Source organism: Vicugna pacos, chromosome 19, assembly GCF_048564905.1.
Source record: "Vicugna pacos chromosome 19, VicPac4, whole genome shotgun sequence".
Taxonomy (NCBI): Eukaryota; Metazoa; Chordata; class Mammalia; order Artiodactyla; family Camelidae; genus Vicugna; species Vicugna pacos.
The window spans coordinates 40,443,890-40,467,315 of NC_133005.1; the positions used below are offsets into that span (position 1 = coordinate 40,443,890).

A 23,426-nucleotide genomic window follows, 5' to 3' on the forward strand; every position below is an offset into this window, starting at 1 on the left:
CATTGTTAAAATAACAGGAAGTAAAACAGTTGCAGCTTGTGTAGGTTTGTCATGAGATCTCAGATAATAGTTTAGAATGCACTAGGTTTTGGCAAATTTCTAACAAGTAAAGATTGATCTTCAGGAAAAATCGGAGTTACTGTATTATATGGGCTGTTGCATTAACAGCACTTGAAGAAAAATGAACATGGGCGCCTAGTCTAAATGTAAATGGCATAGCCAATTTGGAAATAAATGACCAAAGGATTGAGGAACTACTGAAATATATGCCCGTCTTGCGTTTGGCCATTCAATCTAATATTACGAACTAAGCACTAAGATTTACTAGTGGCACTTAGCACTTTATGACTATATGGTGGTTCTGTGATATTATTTTTGTGTCCTTTCCCCTTAGAGGGAGAAATTGCACAGAACCCGCAGAAATACAAATAAAGAGAAGTTAGAAAAATTAAAAGGAGAGTATGATTGTCAAGAAGTTACATGTAACTTGGAATGCTAGCATTTCCCTCTTGGAATTTATTTCTGTGACACAATGCTGCATAAGTTAGATTCACAAATCTGCGTCAGTTTAAGGTTCAGCAAGATTTTTGTTACTTTTTAAAATTAAATTATAATCAGTTTACAATGTTATGTCAATTTCTGGTGTAGAGCACAATTTTTCAGTCATACATAAATATACATATATTTGTTTTCACATTCCTTTTCACCGTGAGCTACAACAAGGTCTTGAATATGTTTCCCTGTGCTATACAGTATACACTTGTTTATCTGTTCTATATACACCTGCCAGTATCCACAAACTTTGAACTCCCAGTCTGTCCCTGTTGTTATTGTCATTGTTGTTTCCTCTCTCCCTTGAAGGAATTTCTCCTAAGAATTTATTTCTCAGCTTTGCAGAGATACAGGACTCTGACAGTTACTGGCAGACTTTATCTGTGTAGGTGATTCATTCAGGAATTTTAGAATTATATTCTAGTTGGACAGTTGGGAGTTTGGGAATTGGGTTTTGAGTTCAGTGAACCCCGCTTACTGTATTTTTGGGGGGCATATGTCAGTTAGGAAAGTGATCCTGAGGTGTGACATTGGGTAGGGGAGCAAAATTAGGATTGGAGTCCTAGGTTCTAAAATATGACTGCCTGACTTCTAATCTTGACTCCATCTTGCTGTAGGTATGTCATTTTAGGAATAATACTAAATCCGTGCCAGTCTGCTCCCTCTGTAGAACAGGGATGATTCTCTTATGAACCTTAAAGGATTGTGGTGAGGATCGGATGAGGCAAGGCACATATTGCCCCTAATAAAGGACCTGGCACATAGCAAAGTCTTGATACACATTGGCTTTCATCGTTATCACTGTATTATTACACCATCTGTAGGTCCAGGCTGTGGCAGGATGTGTTTATTCTTCCAGGACAGTCAAAACTACCCTTTGGAATGTGGGTACTAAGGATGACAAACTCATATCATTTATCTGAAACGTAGAATTTCTTCACCACTTTGTGTGTATGTGTATCTGACTGGGTGTGCGTTACCCTGCAATCAAGCTCTGAGGGGGAACAATTTGCATGTGAGTTTCTGTTGTTGAAAGCCAATTTAGCAGCAAATTATACATGAAATAGTGATCATCATAATAGGTCAAACAGAAGTACTCACAGGATATTAAAGAGCATCTCAGAATTTGCTTAGGTGATACCATTGTTGTGAATGACACAGGTAAGAACCTATGTCTGTTTGTGGATGATTCCAAACAATTGGTTAGCTCACTAAAGACAATCAAGTGCCATTCTTTTTACTTTTATTTAATTAAATGTTCTTCTTATCTACAGGTAGTATTGTTATAATCTAGATGGAATTTAGAACTTTACTGTTATTTGATATGTGAAAATCCAGCCTCAGTCATAAAAACAGCCCAAAGAAAAGTGGCAATTAGGAGGTAGCTAACTACCATATTTCATTTTGACTAATTAAAATAAATCACAGCATGGTGACAAATATTTTAATATTTTGGAATGAGTGCATTTAAAATTTAGCCTACCTCTGTAATTGGCTGCATTGATTATCATTTTGTTTTAGACAAACATATGTTCTGGGAGACTTATTGTTATTTAAAAACAAGTAAATACTAGCAGTTACATGTGCAAGTAAATATATTGTTGTCCAAAATGGAGACATTAACTAAAAATTGTCTTTAAGTTTTTCTTTGCAAATTGATCTCAACCCCCACAATATGCCTTAATTTTATTTTCAGTACCCTCTGTGGTGGCCAGTTTTATTCTTTTAGCACAGATAATCCCTCTCTCTTGCAGAGATCATCAATCCTTTCTCTCTCTCTTCCCCCAATGTGGTTGAACTCAAACATCCACCATCTTTATGTGTGGCAGGCATAGTTATTTATGCAAATATATTCATTCTCCCACTCTTCCTTACCAACAGAACGATGGTTTCATTCAGCACAACAATGTATGGCTAGAGACTCACTTTTCCTGGTTCCCTTGCAGCTAGGCTCCCTTGACTATGTGCCACACAGGTCTAGCCACTGACGTGTGACTAGAAATCCAGTGGATGTTTCTTGGAAATCCTTTGTTTTTCCTAAAATAAAATTACTGAGGCTGGTGAAGCCTCTGTCTTCTTTTTCTTGCTATGATTGCTGAGGTAATGAAGATAAAGGCCAACACGCTGAGCGTGGCAGCAAAGAAAGAAAAAGCCAGCATCCCTGATGACATTGTTTAGCAGCTGCTGGATCAGTACCAGCAAGTACATTATCGTCAGACTTCTTATTATGAAAGAGAAAAAGAGAATCCCTATTTGTTTAACCCAACCTGCATCAGTTATTCTGTTTCTTGCAGCTCACTTAGCTAACCATAGTTTTACAAGCACATTACTAGCTGGACATTGCTAGAGAAAATCAGCCTTGTGACTGGGCTCTCTTTTAAGTCATGCTTGTATAATACATAGAGTCACAGCTTTCAATCCTATTAAACTTTCCTGATAAGGGTAAGTTTCATCCCTTCCCTCCCCTCCCCTCTCCTCCCCTGCCCTCCCCTCTCCTCCCCTTCCCTCCCCTTCCCTTTCCTTCATAGACCTTATAGTCACCATCTCCCCTCTACCACCTGAAAACTCATTTAAACTTTATTCAGAAAATGGAAGCCCTCCCAAACATTTTTTCCTGATCCTCTCTACCACATCTGCCCTCCTTCTGCCTCACTACTCATAATGTTTAATCATCCACAGGAAAAGATGCACCCTCGCTTTTCTCAAAGGCAATCCTTCCATTTTTGCTCCAGACCTGCTTCAGCTCTGCCCCTCACCATGATGTTGCTCCTTTTTCCCCCTCCTTTTCCTTCTGCACCTTCAATTTGTCTGTCACTACTGGATCATTATAAGAACATAAAATATTCTAGCGCTTTCCATCTTTATGAAAACTTGCCTTGATCTTCTCCTTCCTTTCGCTTCTGACCCATTTTTCTGCTCTTCCCAGTAAAAGAACTTGAAAACATTTTATAGAATATTTCCATTTTCTAGAGTCCTTTTTCAACCCATTACAATTCTACTTCCATTTGTACTAGGACACCAAAATCAGTCTTCTCCCAGTCAGCAACCTCTGTGTAGATAAATCCATAGGATAGTATTTTTTTTTAAGCCATTGATAGTATTTGGTACAGTTTACTAATCATTCCTTGAAATTCTTTCCTGTTTTTTTTTTTAAACACTATATTTTTGGCTTTGCCTCCTCCCTTACTAGCTGCTTCTTTCTGTCTTTTCTCTTTCCATAACATCTCTAAAATGTTAGAATTCTCAAGGCTATGTTTTGGACCATCTTTCTTGTTTATCTGTATTTCTCCACAAATAATACTATTCCTCAAATAGTAAAAAATGTGTATCTCCCGATCATCTCTCCTCTGAGCTCCAGACCCATATACTGAAATACCCAAATGGAAATCTAACAGACATCTCACATATAACAGGACCAAATAAGTCATGCTCCCCTCCTCCAACTCTCTTTGGTTCCAGTCTTCTTTGTCTTAAAAAGTAGCCATCATCACCCAACTATTAAAGCCAGAAATATGAAAGTCATACTTCACATTTCTCTTTTCTTAATCTTCAATGTTCAATCCATTGGCAAAACCCTGTCATTCCATCTTCAGAATCTGTCTTGTACACCTGCTTTACTTTGTTCCATCACACAACATCCATAATAATCCTTTTAAAAATGAAAGAATCCACTGTGAAAGCTAAAACTGAAAAGAATGACACCACCAATCGGTGGTGAGTCTGTGGAGCCATGAGGTCTCACGCTGTTAGCACGAGTTTTAATTGGTAAAATGACTTTGAAAAGAAGAGGCATTGCCTATTAGAGTTGAAGATATGCCACAGTTCTCTTCCTCAAGGCATCCCGTCAAGGATACATGCAGCAGAGACATGGACAGTAGCACTCACATCAGCAATGCTCACCGTAGACCTCCAAAACAACCCAAGGCGCGGCCACTGTAGGATGGATGCGAACATTAAATGGAGGGATGGACGTGCAATGGGACACTACAGAGCAATACAAATGAATAAATTACTGCTTTATGCAACAACACAGATGGATTCCCAAAATTATATTGAACTTGTATCAAGAATACTTATCAAAAGAAGCCAGACACAAATTGATACAAACAACAATTTCATTTTTGTAAAGTTTTAAAAGCTGTAAGTGTTTATCAATTCATACTTGGGTGGGAAGAGTATAAAGAAAAGTAAGAAAACTATTACTGCCAAAGCTAAAATAGCAGTTACCCATGGAGGGAGGGAAGGCAGTTTTGAGTGACTAGGGACAGGCAGCAGGGTTCCAGGGTGCTGGCAAGGTTCTATTTCTTGCTTTGCGTTTGTTTTTCACAATTGCACACCTTATAATAATTAATACATCTCTGCATTGATGCTTCGTGTACCTTTCCACATATGCATTACATTTTAGAAAAAATACAAATATTAAATATATAAAGGACCTCCCTGAATGAAACCATTGTGTGTAGAATGAAATCTAAACACCTTCTTGTGTCTGACAAGACTCTGGAGGAGCTGGCTGGACTCCTTTGCAAACTCATCTCACAGTCCTTTGCTGCTTGTTAACCACTCTGGTTCTCACCTGCTTTCTGCCAGTTCCTTGGACAAAGCAAGCACTCTACTCTCTCCCAACCTCTTTCCCTGCTGATCCCTCTTAAAGAAGGCTTTCCCCTGGCTTTTGTTTGGTGAGCTTCATCCCATCCTAAGTCTCAGGTTAAAATGTCATCTCCTCAAAGAAGAGGTCCTATATAAAGGGTCTACCCTGTACCCTCTGGTATAGCACCCTGTTTGTTTCCTCCTTTGGACCTAGCACAGTCTGTGACTCTTTAGGTGTTACTGACTATATTCCCAACTATATTGGAGGTCCTAGGAAGGCAGAGATCTTTTTTTGCTTGTTTGTTTGTTTACCATTGTGATTCTAGGGTTTGGCACACAGTATACTTGACTTACCATTACAGGAAGAAAACGAGTAGACTGGATTTTGGGAAGAGAGCCTATTTAATGACCTATTTGAGGAATATTAACTATTAAATAATTAGACATTTTCTTCTCTGGTTCATGAAGTGGTGCTAAGCAATTACTTTTTGTTTTTATATCCTCTTTCTACATACACAAAAATACCATGCTGAAAACCGACCCCACTTTCAGGACAAGCATGTTGTCTGCCAAAGTGGTTATGTGGAATAGATAATGCCTCCATGATTATTAAGTCCTGTTTTGAATGAGAGACAGAGCTGAAAGATGCCTCAGAGACCACATGGTGCAGAAGAAAACTGAGGATCAGAGAGGCGAGATTGTTTCTTTGTGGTGGGAAGTTTTGGTGAGGAGAGGAGGAGTTCAAAGGAGAGAAAAAGGAAGATAAATTAGAATCACATCTTATGCATTTGCCACGTGTACATGGGGTGAAGGGGAGAGCTGAAAGCTGACTCCGCCGGTGTCACGTAGTGAGTGATAGAAGTGTGTGTCTCCAATGTATAATATCGTTGTGTGTGAGATAAGTCCAGTCATTTCTTTCCAGGTAGTCCTTTTAAGAAGGCACTAACCAGAAATCCCTTCACTTTATGTCACCACAAAGCACCAACAATGCTAAATAATGCTTAATAAGACCAAAACTTATTTGCCTTAAGAAAGGGCCACAGGGAACTATATTCAATACCTTGCAGTAACCTATAATGAAAAAGAATATGAAAAGGAATATATGTATGTATATGGATGACTGAAACATGATGCTGTGCACCAGAAATTGATGCAACATTGTAAACTGCCTATACTTCAAAAACAATAAAAGAAAAAGGAAGGACCACTGTCTGTCCTCTGTCTACTTTCGGGTAACTGACATCTGCCTTCTGTGTGAGATACTCAGATTCCAGGAGTCACAGTTCCCTAGGACCCTCAAAATCTTGCACCTTCAGACACTGTTCTGGACTCTTTGCCAGGGTGGTCATCTAAATCCCCAACCTTTCAGTAGATTACAAAATGACAGGCGCTTTGTCGATCTACATAAAACCTCTGAATGCTAATGAAATGCCCCCCCCCATGTTAATTAGCCAGTCAATAGATCATTCAGTCTTAAAAGCTCAGTTTCTGTTCTCTTCATTTATTTTCAAATAATTGAGCAGCAGCACATTAGGAATGGAATCAGAATACTAATTAATTCCAATTCAGTAAATTTCCAAACAAGGTTTTCATATTCGTACACCAGAAATATTTAAAAAGTAATTTCATAATTCTAAAATTTACCTCTTTTTCTTTTCATCATAATGAAGGAAAAACACATTGATGCTGTTTACACATACGCTCTAAAGAGATTTCAATAGAAATGTATGAATAACACTAAGCCACTAAAATATGGTTCTCAAAGAGAACAAAATCATTGCCCCATGTTAGTTACTCATTGGAATTGATATTTGGTGTGAAGTGTCTATACATTTAAATGGAGAGAATGTCATCTTCATTACAAAATAAGATTATAAAATTAAACCGTCGAATTTTATAGGACTTGTTTCAGGCTGAATAATGTAGTCCAAAATTTATTAAAAATACATTTTTGGTTAAAGACAGAAAATTTTATTGGAAAAATCAACATGTTAAGTTATTTACTCATTCCAAAAATACTTGGGGAGATTTGGGGAGAAAAAAAATCACTGACCTTTTTTTCTATTTAAATCAGCTTGCAATCAACTGACTATCACTAAAAAAAGAGTATGAAAGATTAAAAATTACTAAATCAAAAGCAATGTGTAAGTCAAGATTTGGAGACAGTTTTGAGGTTTCTACTTGATTTTATGGTTTTGCAGCTAATGATGATAGGGTAGCATTTCCAGGGCTTAACAGGCATTCCCGAAGAAGCTCACATACTGAAATGCCTCAAAAACAAAATTACTAAAAATTATTGGCTCTTTCTTTTTGTAAACCACACGTTTGTTTATTTCCTATTGAGGATCTGTACAGTGATACACACATTTTTCTTCATGGTATTATGATGTCTTATATTGTTGGATATAGCTTGAAAAATACAAAAAAAAAAAAGCACAAAGGAAGCTAGATAGCACCCATACATAAATCACCAGATATTTTGTTATGTTTCATGTAGTCTGTTTGTCCATGCCAAATTAATGTACATAACTTTATTATATATATACATATTTGATGTGATTATATACCTTGTAAATATTAGATTACATCATACTTAAAAAATAACCTGCTTTTTTGAGGTATAATTTATGTGACATAAAATGTACTCATTTTTAATACTAAACCATTCTTGATTCCTTTAAAGTAGTCCTTTTGGTGATGATTTATTACCTTCTAATACACTACTAAATATAGTCTGCCAAGTTTTTATTAGGACTTTTGCAGTTGTATTTATGAGTAAATTGGATCTATGTATTTCTTATTTTATTATTGTCAGGTTTTATGTAAGAATTATGTTTAAGTATGACTAGAGAATCTTTAAAAAAAATTTCTGTAATAGCCATATGAGAAGGATCAATTTAGGAAAGAACGACAAATTAAAATTAAAAAAACTTATGTAGGTGCAGAATTACTGTGTGCACATGTATGTACAAATCACATGTATGTGCGTGTGTAAAATCTCAACAAGCAGTGCGTGAAGGAAAAAATTTTTTTTAATTTCCAAAATTGTGTTTTAATAAATGTGTGTGAAGTTTAGTAATTTGTATTTTCTTATTAATGAATGAAACCACTGTGTTCAAATTCATCAGCACAAAGTTTTGTGTTGTATTTTCTACAACTTTTGTAAGCTCTTGTATGTTTAATTTACTTCTAATTTAAGTTTCTCTCATTTCTCTATTCCTCTTTTTTGACCAGAAAGATAACTTCTTTTTTTTTTTAATTGAAGTATAGTTGATTTACAATATTGTGTTAGTCTCTGGTGTATAGCATAGTGATTCAGTTATACACATAAATGTTCTTTTTCATTATAGGTCATTATAAGCTATCAAATAGCTCTATTCCTTGTGCTATACAGTAGCGCCTTGTTGTTTATCTGTTTTATATGTAGTGGTTTGTATCTGCTAATCCCAAACTCCTAATTTATCCCTTCCCTTAGACTTTCCCTCCCTGGTAACCATAAGTTTGTTTTCTATGTCTGTGAGTCTGTTTCTGTATTGTAAGTAAGTTCAGCTGTGTCCTTTTTTTTTTTAGATTCCATATAAAAGTTGTATCATATGATATTTGTCTTTCTCTGGCTTACTTCACTTAGTATGATAATCCCTAGGTCCATCCATGTTGCTGCAATGGCATTATTTCATTCTTTTTTATGGCTGAGTAATATTCCATTGTATATACATAACAGGTCTTCTTTATCCAGTCGGTGGACATTTAGGTTGCTTCCATGTCTTGGCTATTGTAAGTAGGGCTGCTGTGAACATTGGGGTGCAGTTATCTTTTCAAATTAGAGTTTTCTCCAGATATATGCCCAGGAGTGGGATTGCTGGACATATGGTAACTCTATTTTTAGTTTTTTAAGGAACTTCCATAGTGACTGCACCAAACTACATTCCCACCAACAGTGTAGGAGGGTTCCCTTTTCTCCACACCCTCTCCAGCATTTATCATTTGTGGACTTTTGAATGATGGCCGTTCTGACTAGTGTGAGATGATACCTCATTGTAGTTTTTATTTTCATTTTTCTGATAATTAGCGATATTGAGCTTCTTTTCAAGTGCCTATTGGCCATCTGTATGTTTTCATTGGAGAAATGTCTGTTTAGGTCTTCTGCCCATTTTTAAATTTGTTTGACTTTGTTATTGAGTTGTATGAGCTGTTTGTATATTATGGAAGTTAAGCCCTTGTCAGTTGCATTGTTTGCAAATATGTTCTCCCAGTCCATAGGTTGTCTTTTCATTTTGTTTATATAGTTTCCTTTGCTGTGAAAAAGCTTATAAGTTTAATTAGGTTCCATTTATTTATTTTTGCCTTTATTTCTATTGCCTTGGTAGACTGATCTAGGAAAACATTGCTACAATTTATGTCAGAGAACGTTCTGCCTATATTCTCTTCTAGGAGATTTATAGTGTCCTGTCTTATGTTTATAAACCTTTATGCCATTTTGAGTTTATTTTTGTGTATGGTGTGAGGAAGTGTTCTAACTTCATTGATTTACACAAGGCTGTCCAGTTTTCCCAACACCGCTTGTTGAAGAGACTGTTTTTTTCCCATGTGTAGTCTTGCCTCCTTTGTTGAAGATTAATTGACTATAGGTGTGTGGGTAGAGAACTTCTTTAATGTTTGTTTGCCATCATCTCTCACATTTATGTCATGTAATTCTTTATCTAATGCACTAATCAACCATTATTTTAATTCTTTTCTTATTTTCTTTAGATAGTTTATTCTTTTAAAATTCTTCCTTTGTTTATAATACCATTTAAAGCTATAATATGCCTCTGAATAGCCTGTTCATCAAATTTAGAAAATGTTTTTTTCTCAGTTTTATTTTAAAGCTCAATCCAATGAATATCATGTACCCTTAATATAGATTCACCAACTTACTGCCTCTCTTTTTCTCTCATTTTTGCTGAATTTTTGTGAGTGATTTCCACACATCATGATCATTCTAGACCTATATCATCAACTTGTATTTACTAAGTAAAGGACATTCTCTATACAAATCTAAGTACATTTATCAAATTCAGGAAATTTACCATTGTTTGAATTTCACTATCTAGTATACACTCCATATTCAAATATTTAAGATAATGTCCCAGATCACAAAGTTGTATATTATGTTTTTCTATGATTTTCTATAGGAAATATTTTTTCTAGCTCCAGGATCTATTCTAGGGTCATACATTTCCTCTAACTGTTGTGTCTTTTTAGTTTCCTTTAATTGATAACAATTTCAACATTTCTTTGTTTTTCTTGATATCAGTCATGTTGAGGAGTACAGATCAGGTGTTTTGAAGAAGTCCCTCAGTTTGGGTTTTTCTGATTCTTGTGATGGGATTCACATAGTGCGTTTTTAGCAGGGATACTGTGTAAGTGATGTGTCTTTCTCAGTGCAGTACATCAGGAGGTATACGATGATAATTTCTCTCATTTGACTAGCCTGCATTTGCCCGCTTCTAGGTTATGTCTGGCAGATTTCTGCACTATAAAGTTACCTCCCCCTTTTATTTGTAGTTGCTAAGTAAATTACAGGAAGATGCTTTAAATTGTTAACAGCAAGGATTTAAACCAACCTCAGCTGCTGATTTTTTGCTTGAATCAATTACTATTAACAACAATGGTCCTTGCAAAAGAGTGAATTTTTAACTCTCTCATTATTTCAACACTTGTTAGTGGGGTGAGTATTCTACTGAAAAACAAACAAATAAAAAGCAAAAATTTTAAAAACCTCCCTCCCTCATGAATGTGCATATATAGATATATGTATTTGTACTAGTATTGATCTATGGGTTTATTTTTATTCAGTATGTTAAAATCAACTGCAGTCATTGTTTATTGCAGTGCTTGAAAATTTCCAGAATTGGCATCAAGCTGTTTCTTATGCCTTTTTGACATGTTCTCATCGGTTTTTTTAAAACACTTTTTTACATCTTGGCACAGAAATATGTTCAAAAGTTGCCTTATGTTTTCCCTGTTCTAGCCATGAAATCAACCATTTCTGTGTGTACTGACAGATGCTAAACATGATATAAGCGCAGATTGTTTTACATATACCTGCACATATTTTCACATATGTGAAACTGTCAGTTCACACTAACACTTCTAATTCCAATTCAGAAACTTAAGAGTCTTCCACCATTCAGGAAAGGAGAAGAGAACAAGACAAAATGAGATCTATCTTTTTGTGTGGGAAAGGTTTTCATTCACAGGCGCTTCTGCCTACATTTCATGGGAGAGGATTGTGATACATCGACACATCAAAAAAAGATGAAGGAATCTTTTTTTTTTTTTGATGGATGGATACAGTGCTCACTTAAACAAAACTGGAGTTCTGTTAGTTTTCAAAAAGATAGAAATGAACATTAAGTTGGCAGCTAGCAATGGTTGCACACTATGGCATATCAGCTAGGCGGACAACATGTGGGTTGTTATGCTCTTAATCCTGGAATTACTGCTGTGCTCAACCCCTCATGCTTGAAGAGGAAGACAGGATCCTCCTTTATTTCCAATTGATAGTACGCTAACACTCATTTTTTAATTTAAATGAATATAAATACAATGAAAACTTTATTACAGTGTTTGTAAAGTAGCTAAAAAGACAACTATTTATTATAACATACTCCTTTGACTGTACAAAGGGTGAGAGCTAACCCTTGTGCACATATCAAGTCCAGAAAGGTGTTTTGGATTGTGTCAGCATGACTTCTGATTCCTACGTTATCCTAACCCTTCCCCTCATCCATACCCAATTCTCATTTTCATGTCTTGTTCTGCCTACTAGCTCTGTCTCTTCATGACTTTTTCAAACCTTAATTCATCAGCCTCTGAAGAAGACAATTATGCTGAAAAGGCACCTATTTTTAGGAAGAGTGGCTTTATTCCTAAAAGATCATATGGATGATCTCAGTCTGACCCACATAAAACCACAAGCAAAAGAGATCATGATATTTCTATGAAAAGAAGGAAGTCTTTTCTGTTTTCCCCTCATAAAATGTCTTACTATACTATATGGCCATTGAGTCTTTGACTTATGAGTTGGAGAATAAAGTTATTAAACCAATGGGATAATGAGGTTACAGGGCAGAGAGCCACTGTTCAGTCTTTGTGAGTGTTGACTTACAAACTGATCCTTGGTGAAACTCCATTTTTCTTTTAGAGGAAAGTCACAACAAATTTTCTGAGTCTGGGGGGAGAAGGAGCCAAGAGGAACTTGTCATATTATCTGAAGGGACCCATCAATCATGTTCAGTCCCAAGTTGTAACATTTCCAGTTCCCTCCCCAAACACATGTGTTTTTTAAGGAAGGAAATAGTGTCAAATAATTTGAAATGGATGGAAAAGGGTTGCTCTGCTTTCTTTTCACCAAAAAAGTAATTCTCTGTTGAGATTATTTTTAAGATAATTTTGAAGACATAATGTCTCCTCTCCAATGTTCAGTCATAATAATTGTATATTCAGCTGTCCTGAAGCCTGGGACACCAACCCAGGGACTAGTAGCTTGTTTTGGTATTTTGGACTGTCCATAATTTGACTATGGCCATAGTCATCTAAAGATTAATACCCTCGGATTCAAACATTGAAACTCTAGTTTGCCTAGACATTTGCCATATTATCTAACTAGCCTAGAGATGACTCCTTTAAAGACAGAATATTTAGATTCTCTACTCCATTATAACATTAAAAAAAATTGTGACCTTAGACTAGTCTCAGATTTTCTTAGTTTTACTTGCCTGAAGACTCACAAAAATGTTTTCCTATATGCTTGAACTCTGTGTAATTTTCATATTCATTGTCGCATATGGCAGTGACAATATTCTAGAAAAGTGTTTCCCAAAGTGTGTTCTGTGGAACACTAGTTACACAAGATGCTCTACCGAAGACAAGGATTCTGGTGACAAATGCATTTGGAAAATGCTGCAGACCATGTCCCTCACTTGGATATTCATATTTGCAAAAATTCTAGAGAAACTTTTACAGTTGAATTAATCTAGTATTTGACCTTAGAGTTCTATGATCATAAAATATTTATACATATCCTTTAGAAGCAGTATCTTGGACAACAGCCTTTGCAAAACACATTTCTAGAATTTAGGTGAAGCACTGAAATTAATCCCATTACAATGTTTTTAAGGCTAGTCATTCCTGTCTTGGCTCAGATAGAGAAGTACCTTTCCATAGCCAAATAGCTACCTAAAACATTTAGACATTTTTAAAAAATATGAGCCAGTGACTTAAAAGTTGAGCCATTGAAAAGCTTCAATAGAATCTTTAAATCATAATTTCTGAGAGTGTCCTAAGCGTTCAAAATAAATGTTCCATATCCGATCTTGCCTTCTGAAATGAACACAACAGAACAGTGAATATCCAGCAAGTTCCGCCAATGGAGAGAATGAAGGTTGATAAAGAGGAGTGCATAGACCACTCTCAGTCTCGGCTAAAGTGAGGCTTCTCTTCTGTGTGTTTTTAGACCAGCGGTACACATGGGCCTCAAGGGGACTCTCTGGGTTTAGGGACTGTTGTAGGGTGATGGGCATCTGGGGAGGCTTGGGGTCCCAGAGTCCACATTTAGGTGGATCTCAGCACCAGACCAGGTCAAATCTCCTTTACGCCGGTTACCGCCCCCTCCTGATTCTTTGTCATGTGCCCTCCTGCCATCTTTAAAATTCATCCATCATCTGCCCCCACAAGCTGAGCTGCAGTTGCGTCCTCGCTGCTGGGGACTCTTCTCAAACACAGCCTCAGTTCTCGGTCCTGCCTCTCCCTTTCACCTGAGAACGCACAGATGCTCCCGAGAGCTCATTGTGTTACATCCAGACTCCACAAACGCACTTGTATGTCCCGATGCTTGATTAATTTTCCCTTTTGCCCTTCAACTAATCAACCTAATTTCTCATTATTTTCCCAAACGGAGCACTTCAGTCTGCTCTGTTCACCTCTTGCCTACACACTGCCAGTTCTTGACCCCCAGTGTTCGTCACTGTTGTTCTTCCTGCTTCAAATCTTCTACTGACCTCTGGCGTGCAGCGTGGCCCATGGAGAGCTTTCTCGTTTCTGCAGCGACTGTCCAGTGTTCGTCCTCTTCATTCCCATCCTAGTGGCCCAGTTTTCTTTGGAGGTGGCCTCCCTTTCTCATCCTTTGTCCACTGTGTTGTGGGAGAGCAGTCGGTGGCCAGTTCGGAAAGTATTCATGGGGTGACACTTGGCCAGCCACAGTCACCAGGATTGGTTTGGTCTAACAGAGGGTGCTTCTGACCCAATGAGAACTAGCCTCCACAGCTTTTCCTGGAATTACAGGGAGAACGTCCCCACCTAGCTTCACTCCCCACCTGAAAAAAGGCTTTGCTGACCCCACGGAATATAAGGCTGCAGCTGCTGGTGAGCAACTTCGCACCAAATTAAGACAACTCATCTGAGACGGAAGCCCTCACAGAGAGAAACAGAGTCAGGAGGTGGAGGAATAGCTGGAATCTTGTATCCAGTGGTGCCTGAAAGTACCCCATGTATTTTTCAGTAACTTGAATCGTGTTCAGTTAGGTTCCTGCCACTTACAGCTGAAGGAATACAAATTTATCCAAGTGCCTACTTTGTAACAGGCCCTGTGCTGGTTATTTTCTTACCAGCAACTCACCCAAATGCTGTATTTTTAGATTTGACAACAATCCCATGTAGTAAGCATGATTACACATGGAGACAGTATTTCAAAGCTTTTCTATACCATTCTTCTCTTTTTGCCTGGCTTTTCTGTTCTTTTCATTGATACATTCTTATGTCTTGATCTTAAAATCCCTTTTCCAATATTCTGTTTAACTTTCATATTTATCAGTAGCACAAACCAACACAGATGGGGGAAGGCTCAAAAATGTGTTGTGGAATGCACACCTTCCTGCATGGAGATGTTTTGCTGTGCACTGCTCAATGCATTTTGCTGTTCAAACACACACACACATGCCAGAACCTGGTAACGCTGTTAGCCTTGAGATGTCATAGGCTGAGTCTAACCAGGTTGGAGCATATTGGGGACATCACAAAGAGCAAACCTACCATGCAAACAATTCTGGTCATTTTTAGCCCAGTGGAGGGAGCTGGTTTGACATTAGAGACACAGCCAATGCCAGTAGGATACAGCGTGTCAAGTCACATTTCTCCTCCTTCCTGCCTTCTGCAAACCAAGGAAACTGGTTTTATTTTCAATTTGGTAACAAAAAGGAGCAAGGTGCTAATCTTTCAAATGAAGATGGAAATATTTTTCCTACTGACTGACTTTGGAACACTAGTTGTAAGTGAACTGTCCTCAGGGAAGTGGTCCAGGATATAATTTTACTGTCACATAAAACATTGCATTGTGTCTTAGTCAAAAGCATTTTATGCTTTAACAGTTCTCTCTCTCTCTGTCTCTCTCATGCTGTCTCTCAGCAATTGAAATGAAAGGAATTTCTTGGCGTGAAACTTTTCATCTTGATGAGTGATGCCTGTGCTTTCTCTGACTGATAAACACGTGCAACTCAACAGATACCAAACATGCATGGGCATTTAGCATTCCCACCTCCTCCAGGCAAAGAAAACTGTGTGTTATAAAGAAGCGGGGGGAAAAAAAAAGAACAGAAACAAATAAAATAATAAAGAAAAGACCTTCCTTTTTTCTTCCTCAAAGAGATTTGAAAAAAAAAAAAAGCACCTTATGATGAACACTAGCTTACATAAAACAGAGGTGGAAGGGAGAAAAAAGAGAGAAAATCACTGCCTTCTTTGAAGTCATTTGTATTTTATAATATGGGAAAATGATTCATCTGGGTTATTTTTATTTTTAACTGAAATGATGGGGGAAAAGGAACTTTGATGCAATATATATTAAATAAGATTTTCTTAATTTTTGAAGCTTTTGGGTAATTTTTTTCTTTCCTACTGGAAAGACTTGATCTGAGATAAAAGACAAATTGCTTTCTTTTCAGACTCACCTTTAATTTATGTCAACTTTCATTGGAACTGAACTATCAGGAATAACGAAATTTGCATTTCCTCTCATCATCCCCGTATCTAAGTGTATAATAATTATTATATTATGTTGCCCTACAAATCTCGGTTCCCAGAAGTGATTACTGGATTACTGTCATCTTAAAAGTGTAATTCTAAGTGTGGTGCCTTATTTTTGGAGAAGGAAAATTACCTCTCTGTGAAAGTACAATATGGGGAGAGATGTGGATGGTGAAAGAGTGTTAAATGCATTATGGATGGGCTGGACTGTAATAAAGCCAGGGAGGCTTCTTATTCTGAAAATCAGTGGGATGCCCAGCGTAGATCAAAGCCTTAGTAACACCAAGCCCATTAATAGAGAAACCCCCAGGGACCAGAGCAGAGTGTCAGCTGATGCGAGGATGCCACTCAAAGACCCGGGCCCCACTTCCTGCTGCCTCCAGGAGGGAAAAGTCAAAATGAGCTTTTCTCCTTCATTACCACATCTGACATCTGGACAGAGCTCAAGAATCTTTCCAGTTGTAACAAATGGAGTGCGCCCAGTTTATCCCCAGTTGCACCTCCTTGAGGACTCGGAACTGTCGGCGGAGGAGGAGGAGTGAACTCAACCCCACTTTGAGTTGGACACTGAATGTGGTACCTTTTGTCAATGACTGTCCCCACCTGACTCGACCAAGGGCAGACGATTATTGCTCTTCTGGTTTCTAAGATTGTAAAACTTTGGGATGCACAGCCTAACAGAATAACCACAGATGACTGGAAGGAATTAATTATCCAAAGTAATTACTTACGAATTGACCTGCTGCAAATTTTTTCCCTTTTTTTCTATACCATGTTGATTGTAGGAAAGGGCAGAAAGTAGTCCCTAAGCCAGGTAGCTTAGTGATCACAGTTGAAAGACTCAGAATCGTCATTTCATCAACATCCGGGGGACAAATGTTAACACATTTCACTTGTGCGAAGATAGCTTTCATTTACCTGTCAAATGACAATATTCATGATAATAATAATGACAACAAGTATGTTTGGAATATTTATCATGATCTAGGTGTCAAGCATTTAAATATCGTCTCCCACATTTTTCTAACAACGCTCTCAGGTAGGCCTTCCAATTATTCCCTTACGTGAGGAAAATGTGGTCTGAAGAAGTTAAGTAGCCCAAGACGCTGCAGCTGGAAAGTGGCAGATATGAATCAAACTCAAGTTGTCTGAGAATAAGTCCTTGCAACTAATTCCTGTGTTAATCTGCTTTGCAATGTGGTTTTCATGACAGAAAGTGAAAATATCTGTATGGGTGACAGACACGTCAAGGAAATGGAAACTTCCCTCCTGTGTTTTCAACTGACAATAGATTTAAAACCCCAACCCCCAGAGCTATTTGAGGACGCCCGACATTTCAGAAGGGGAATGCAGGGGGATTCCATTATTTCTTAAAGAATCACCATTTTGATTTCTGGCGTTGGGCGCAAGCACGGCGTTTTATTGTAATGAGCAGGAGAGACGGATCAGTACTCACAGAGATGCTTTTTTCACCGAGGGGGAAATGGAGTTCCCATCACGATCTTCCGACTACACTTTACATTAGAAACACCCAGGTAAAAAGGTGTTAAATTAGAGACAGGGTTGACTTGGAGAGATGGGTTTGCCTGGAAGTTTGAGGGGGACATATTGCTCAGGTTCATTTTGGTAGAGTTCTGCTTGGTCTCTCCACACCCTGCTGGAGCTAAGTTTGTTTTGCGAGCAAGAAGAGACTGATGGATGGATTCCTGTATCTAGGTAGCTCTTAAACTTGAGCGTGCTTCAGAGTCACCCGAAGGGCTGGTTAGTACAGTGACTGTTCCTCACTCCCAAAGTTTCTGATTCTGTAGGTCTGGGCTGGGTGCCCCGAATTTGTATTTCTAAAGAGTGATATTACAGGTTGTTGGTCTGGGACCACACTTGAGAACCACTGCTGGAGGGGCTCTGTCTGTGCTCTGCACATAGCCCTGTGGATCTCTTAACCATGCTCCTGCTCACCAGTTCCCACCACCGAGCACCTGCTCTGCCTGAATATGGGGAGAGCTGGAACCCCTGGGGCCAGCTCCCACCCCAAGACCGATGACATCGAGGTCGGGCTGCCTTGTCCTCCTTGCCCCGACTCCCTGACTCAGGTGGTACCTGCACTGAGTCCAGATGACCCTGTGGGATTGAGCAAAGTTTCCCTTCCATGGGACATAGCTTGATATCACCTCGTTTCTTGGCTCCTCTGTTCCCAGTTCAGCATCCTCTCTCCTCTAGTTGACGTTTTCCTGGAGCAGTTTCCTAGCAGATAGCTTACTTTCTCCCAGGTCTTTAGAGAACCCAACCTGAGACTTCAGAGCATCAATGTTCATGTCCATTTTTCTGGCTGGAGTAAGCCCGGGTATTAAAGGGAGAGACACGACGAGAGCTATTCCTTCTCCCCAGCTCAGCCACAGGAGTCGTGGGCAGTGGCAGTTGGGGTCCTTGTGGGGGACCTAGGGCAACTGAACAGTTACACACAGAAAGGCCGCCTCTGCTCTGGCTCCTGTCATGCACATGGGGGTCACATTCACCCATCTGCAAATGATCCCATTTTTGTGTCAGAATATAAAACTCCTGGGGGATTCTTTTTGTTAACTGTTATACATTTAGAGCTTAGAAAGGCCCAGCACATAGAAGGCACTCAAATATCTGTGGAATGAATACACTGTGACATATCAAACAGTGAAACGTGTTCAAAAAACAGAAGCCATTTTTCGGTGGTGAGTGCTCAAGGGTTGGAAAGTTATATCATTGGGAGTTTGTATCAAGTGCATGTGTGGCCTTTTCTGCTCACCTGTAGTCAACTTCAGTGCTCTGGTGGGCATCAGAAATGGGGTCTAAAACCCTGCAAAGTGTAACTAAACAAAGCCTACAGCACTGACTTTTTCCTTTTTTCCCTTTGTTAAACAGTCTTGAATGTGCACCACAAAACCAGGTGTTAGTTTTTTTTTTAAACCTCTTTGTGATACTGGATGCCAAAAATCTATTCAATCAGTAGGTACCTGAATGCCCACTGTGTGCTGAGCCCTGTTAAGTTCTGGAAATAATGGCAGTTAACAAACACGTTAACAACAAGAAAGAAAAATCCCTGAGCTCAAGAAGTTTACATTCTGATGCAGAAATTAAACCATTTACGGACGGACCAGTATGACCCTTATATGCACGAAGAAAGGAGCAAAATTCATTTTAAAGCTTCAGGTTAAAAATAAAATCCAGTAAAAATGTTTCTTCTTATTTCAAAATAAAGGCAGTTAAACAGATGAAGCATATTTACTTCCTTCAATGTGCCCCCAGGCCGTGGCGTTTGTTCTCTCCTCTCCTTAAAATGATTTTCCAAACCTGATTTGCTGCTTCCTTTTGTCCCAGTCATCCCTTCGGAGAGCCCTTCCCCACTCACCAGTCCTGCACTAGGCAATCGTTCCCCAACCGCAGCTGCCACTCCCCCACACACCACCTTTCTTTCACACTAACCTGTGCGTCTTTGTCTTCAAAGCACATATCACTGTCTGAAGTCACTGTGATTTGTATCTGGTCATTGGTTTACTCTGAGTCTTTGTTTTATTAATTGCTAGGACTTCAGTGCTTGGTGCACAGTAGGTGCTCAATAAATAATGGTGCATGGCAGGATGGATTTAGAAGTTGAAAAAGATGACACATATTAACTTTTTTGAAGTTAATGTTTTTGCACCCAATTATTTTACAAGACTGTTGTTTTTCAGTATGAATCACTCCTTTCTCTATACATGGTCAGGGCCATCTGTTAATTTGCAGTTGTAATTGTGTCCACAGATGGGTGTTAAATTATAGACATGACCAAGAAGACATGGCAGAACTCGTTATCATCCTTTGCCAATGGCCTTTTTAGCGTTCACTTAGAGACCGGACCAATTACTCAGCTTGGAAGCCCCCACATAAATCAAATTAATTGTCTACGATGGCTGTTTGCAAGCAGTTTTGTTATGCCAGGGAGGTTTAGTCTCAGAATGTGAACTGTCTTTCAGCTTTGAGGAAACCTACATGTCCCCTGTGCGATCAGGCCCAGGTACCTTGGAGCCAAGCACTAGAGATTATAAAAGAATATTTCTGGAAAGGGGGAATTTATGTGTACAATTTACACCCTATGGCAGTGTTCTAGGCTGCCTACCTGTGGTTTCAGAAAATTCATCTGACTACTTTTCACCGAATGATTCCTCAGGTACATCACAGGTTTTGGTCAAATTGTTTCTCAGTGCCAATCAGATAGGTGATAGGAATCAGATTAAGTGATCTGTCCAGTTTTTGGCATTATGAATGTTGGCAATAAAAATCATGCCAGGCTACACTTAGAATTTGCCATCTGTGACACATGTCTGCAAGTTATTTTTCTTAGTTTGGAGTTTGTCATCACTTTTGACAAATGGGAGGTCATCACAAAATTTTCGAGCCTAATGAGGAGTTTAAAACACACTCTGGCTTTATCAACAAATCAACACTGCTCGGGGAGGGTATAGCTCAGTGGTAGAGTGTGTGCTTAGCATTCATGAGATCCTGGGTTCCATCCCCAGTACCTCCATTAAAAAAAATAATGATAATAAGATAAAATAAATAAACTGAATTACACTCCCCCCCAAAACAAACAAACAAACAAAACGCATACTGCTTAACAGAAGTTTTGGTTGGGGGCAGTGTCACTGGGCATCTGCTGCCTTTTCCTGCTCTCTTTTTGTTTCCTGTTCTGGAACATCCCTCAGTTACCCCTTGTAGGTCCACCTGTCCACAGTCCCACTCCATGTGCTTGAGGTGTGACTGACTCTCCTGTCCCCTCCTCAATCTCAGGGGCGGGTATGCGACCAAGGCTGGCCAATCAGCACATTCTCACCCAGGTCTACCACTTTTGGGCAAGCAACTCCATCTGGTCTAGTGAGCTTAAGTTTTTGCAGAAGCTACTAAGAAAAAAGAAAGGCACGCTCATTTTATTAGACTGGGAGCTGTGAGGGGGTAAGTCAGGGGCACCAGTAGCCATAAGATAGAAAGAACTGGCTTGAAAGCAAATACAACAGAACTGAAGGGAGAGTTAAAGATGGAGAGTGGGAGAGAGAAGAAGAAAAGCTGAGATCAACTTCTGATACGAGTGACTGAATTATCTACCCCCACTGAGTGGTAGGCCCACCCTCCTCGACTTTTTCAATTATTTTATTTTATTTTTTGCTTAATCTAGTTTGACTTATATTCCTGTCATTTGAAACCCACCTCCCCCGCCCCACTCCAAATTGCTAACTGGTAGGTTTGGACTTACTCAGCCCAAAGAAAGCTGCCTGGTTCTTTAGAAGGTTTGGTGTGAGTTCGCCCTAGACTTCATGTGTCTCAGAGAGCCGAGCTTTTTAGTTTAATTACCAACTTTGTAAAATCAATTTATGAATACAATTCCTTATAACTAAGCGTGTCTATACTTTCTAAAGAAGATTCTAGGAGCCACATTTGCCAGGAGCTTTGTGACATTTCCTGTTCAAAGATGGGGTGAAACCAATATTTGGGAAGCTCAAACCAAAAAAGGAGTTTGTATTTTCATGTGTGTTTCCAATTTATTTCTAGCTGAACTCCAAAGGAGAGGAGAGGCAGACCACCGTGTAATCTATTCAATTTCAATTTCAAAAGATGCTGCCGCTGATCAAAGGATACCCGTGAGTACCACATTTCCATAAAATGAATTTTGACAACCTTCCCCCAAATGTGTGTCTTAACTTTAGCTTTTGATTTGAAAGGAAACATGGAGGGTGGCTGGGAAGATAAATGAACGTGATTCTGACAGTGTTCGGGGCTGCCGAACGGTCTGTATCTTAGAATTTCTGTAGTTTTCTAAGACAGGTCTCCACCTAGTATTTGTAATCTGGCACCACTCACCACTTCTCACCTCCACGGCGTTTTCTCTGGAAGAGCCTTTACGTTTCCTCTGAGTAATGGATGTCTCAAAGGACTGCGTCCCTCTGCCCCACCCCAGTTTAGTCTCAGGTCAGGGCGGCTGGCTGATTTCCTTGTCTGGGGGTCCCTTTGTATATCTACAGAAATACGTAAAATTCTCTTCGATGCAATTGCCTAGAATTCCACATGACTATATGCTCTGGATAAGAGTTGAGAGGAACTGGATTGAGCAGTTCCCAGGATCAATATTTTTATACCTGCACCAAGGTTTGCCTTCCTTTTATTAAGGTAACACTCCAAACAGTAGCATATTAATGCCTTCTTTCTTTAAAAATAGATCTTGATTGTCTCCCTGACATCACCTGAAAGACATTCTTGGTTAGCTGGCTTATTATTTGTCACTTTCCCACAGAAGTTCACGGCAAACTTGTCTTGATTATGTGAAAAGTCTGACTAGTTTTAGATCCAGCTCATAGAGACACTGCAATGGCAAAGCAGGACAGGACCACAATCATACATTTAAAAAAATAAATAAATAAGTGAAGAAATCAAATATAATTTTAATTTTTGAATAGTTTACTTCTAGCCTGGTATTGAGTGAATTGTAAATTATTTATGGTAAATTTGCTAAATAAATATTAAGCATTAGTTACATAACATGGAATCTATCTTGCAGTACTTCAAATCAATTTATTAACTTTAAATTTCTCACTTATTAACTTTTAAATCTCCCCTCCAAAATTCAGAACGTCTATTCTCTGAGGCTAAGTTCAGCTAACATACTAAATTGATTAAAGTGACTGACCTTAACTCCTTCAGAGGTGTAAGAATTCTAATGGAAAACTAGAGAATCCAAATAAATACACAATATTTATTTATTCATTTGATTATGGGAGTCTTAGTCATTAAAAACTGGTCTCACTCCAGAGGGACTTAATACAGAGCTTCCAACAGAAAGGATGGACACCTTCTGGAATATATTGCCTGTGCCAGCTCTTTTTCACTCGTCTACCCCTCTTGTATTAGCTATTGCTGTGTGTTACAGTGTAGCAACTTAACACAACAGTTTCTCTGGGTCAGGACTCTAGACACAGCTGCACTGTCTGTCTCTACTTTAGTGTCTCCTAAGGCAGTAATCAAGGTGTAGGTTGGGGCTACAGATATCTCAAGGCTGGGGTAGGAGCAGATCTGCTTCCAAGTTCACGCACTTGGCAGGCCTTTGAAAATTCATCACCAAGCTGACTCTTGTGGCTCTAGGCAGGTCTCAAGTTGTCTTTGTTAGCTGGAGTCATCCGTTCCAGCCATGTGAGCCTCTTCATAGGGCTACTCACAGCATGGAC

General features: G+C 38.8%; 1 long non-coding RNA gene across 1 annotated transcript in view; it reads left to right on the top strand.

The window, feature by feature from the left end:
* LOC140687321 (uncharacterized) overlaps positions 1-23,426 on the top strand; it is a 285,533-nt gene that overhangs the window by 100,704 nt on the left and 161,403 nt on the right. Inside the window, exon 2 of the long non-coding RNA XR_012061525.1 lies at positions 21,760-21,848. This is a non-coding gene — a long non-coding RNA (uncharacterized lncRNA). The remainder of the gene's footprint in view (positions 1-21,759; positions 21,849-23,426) is intronic.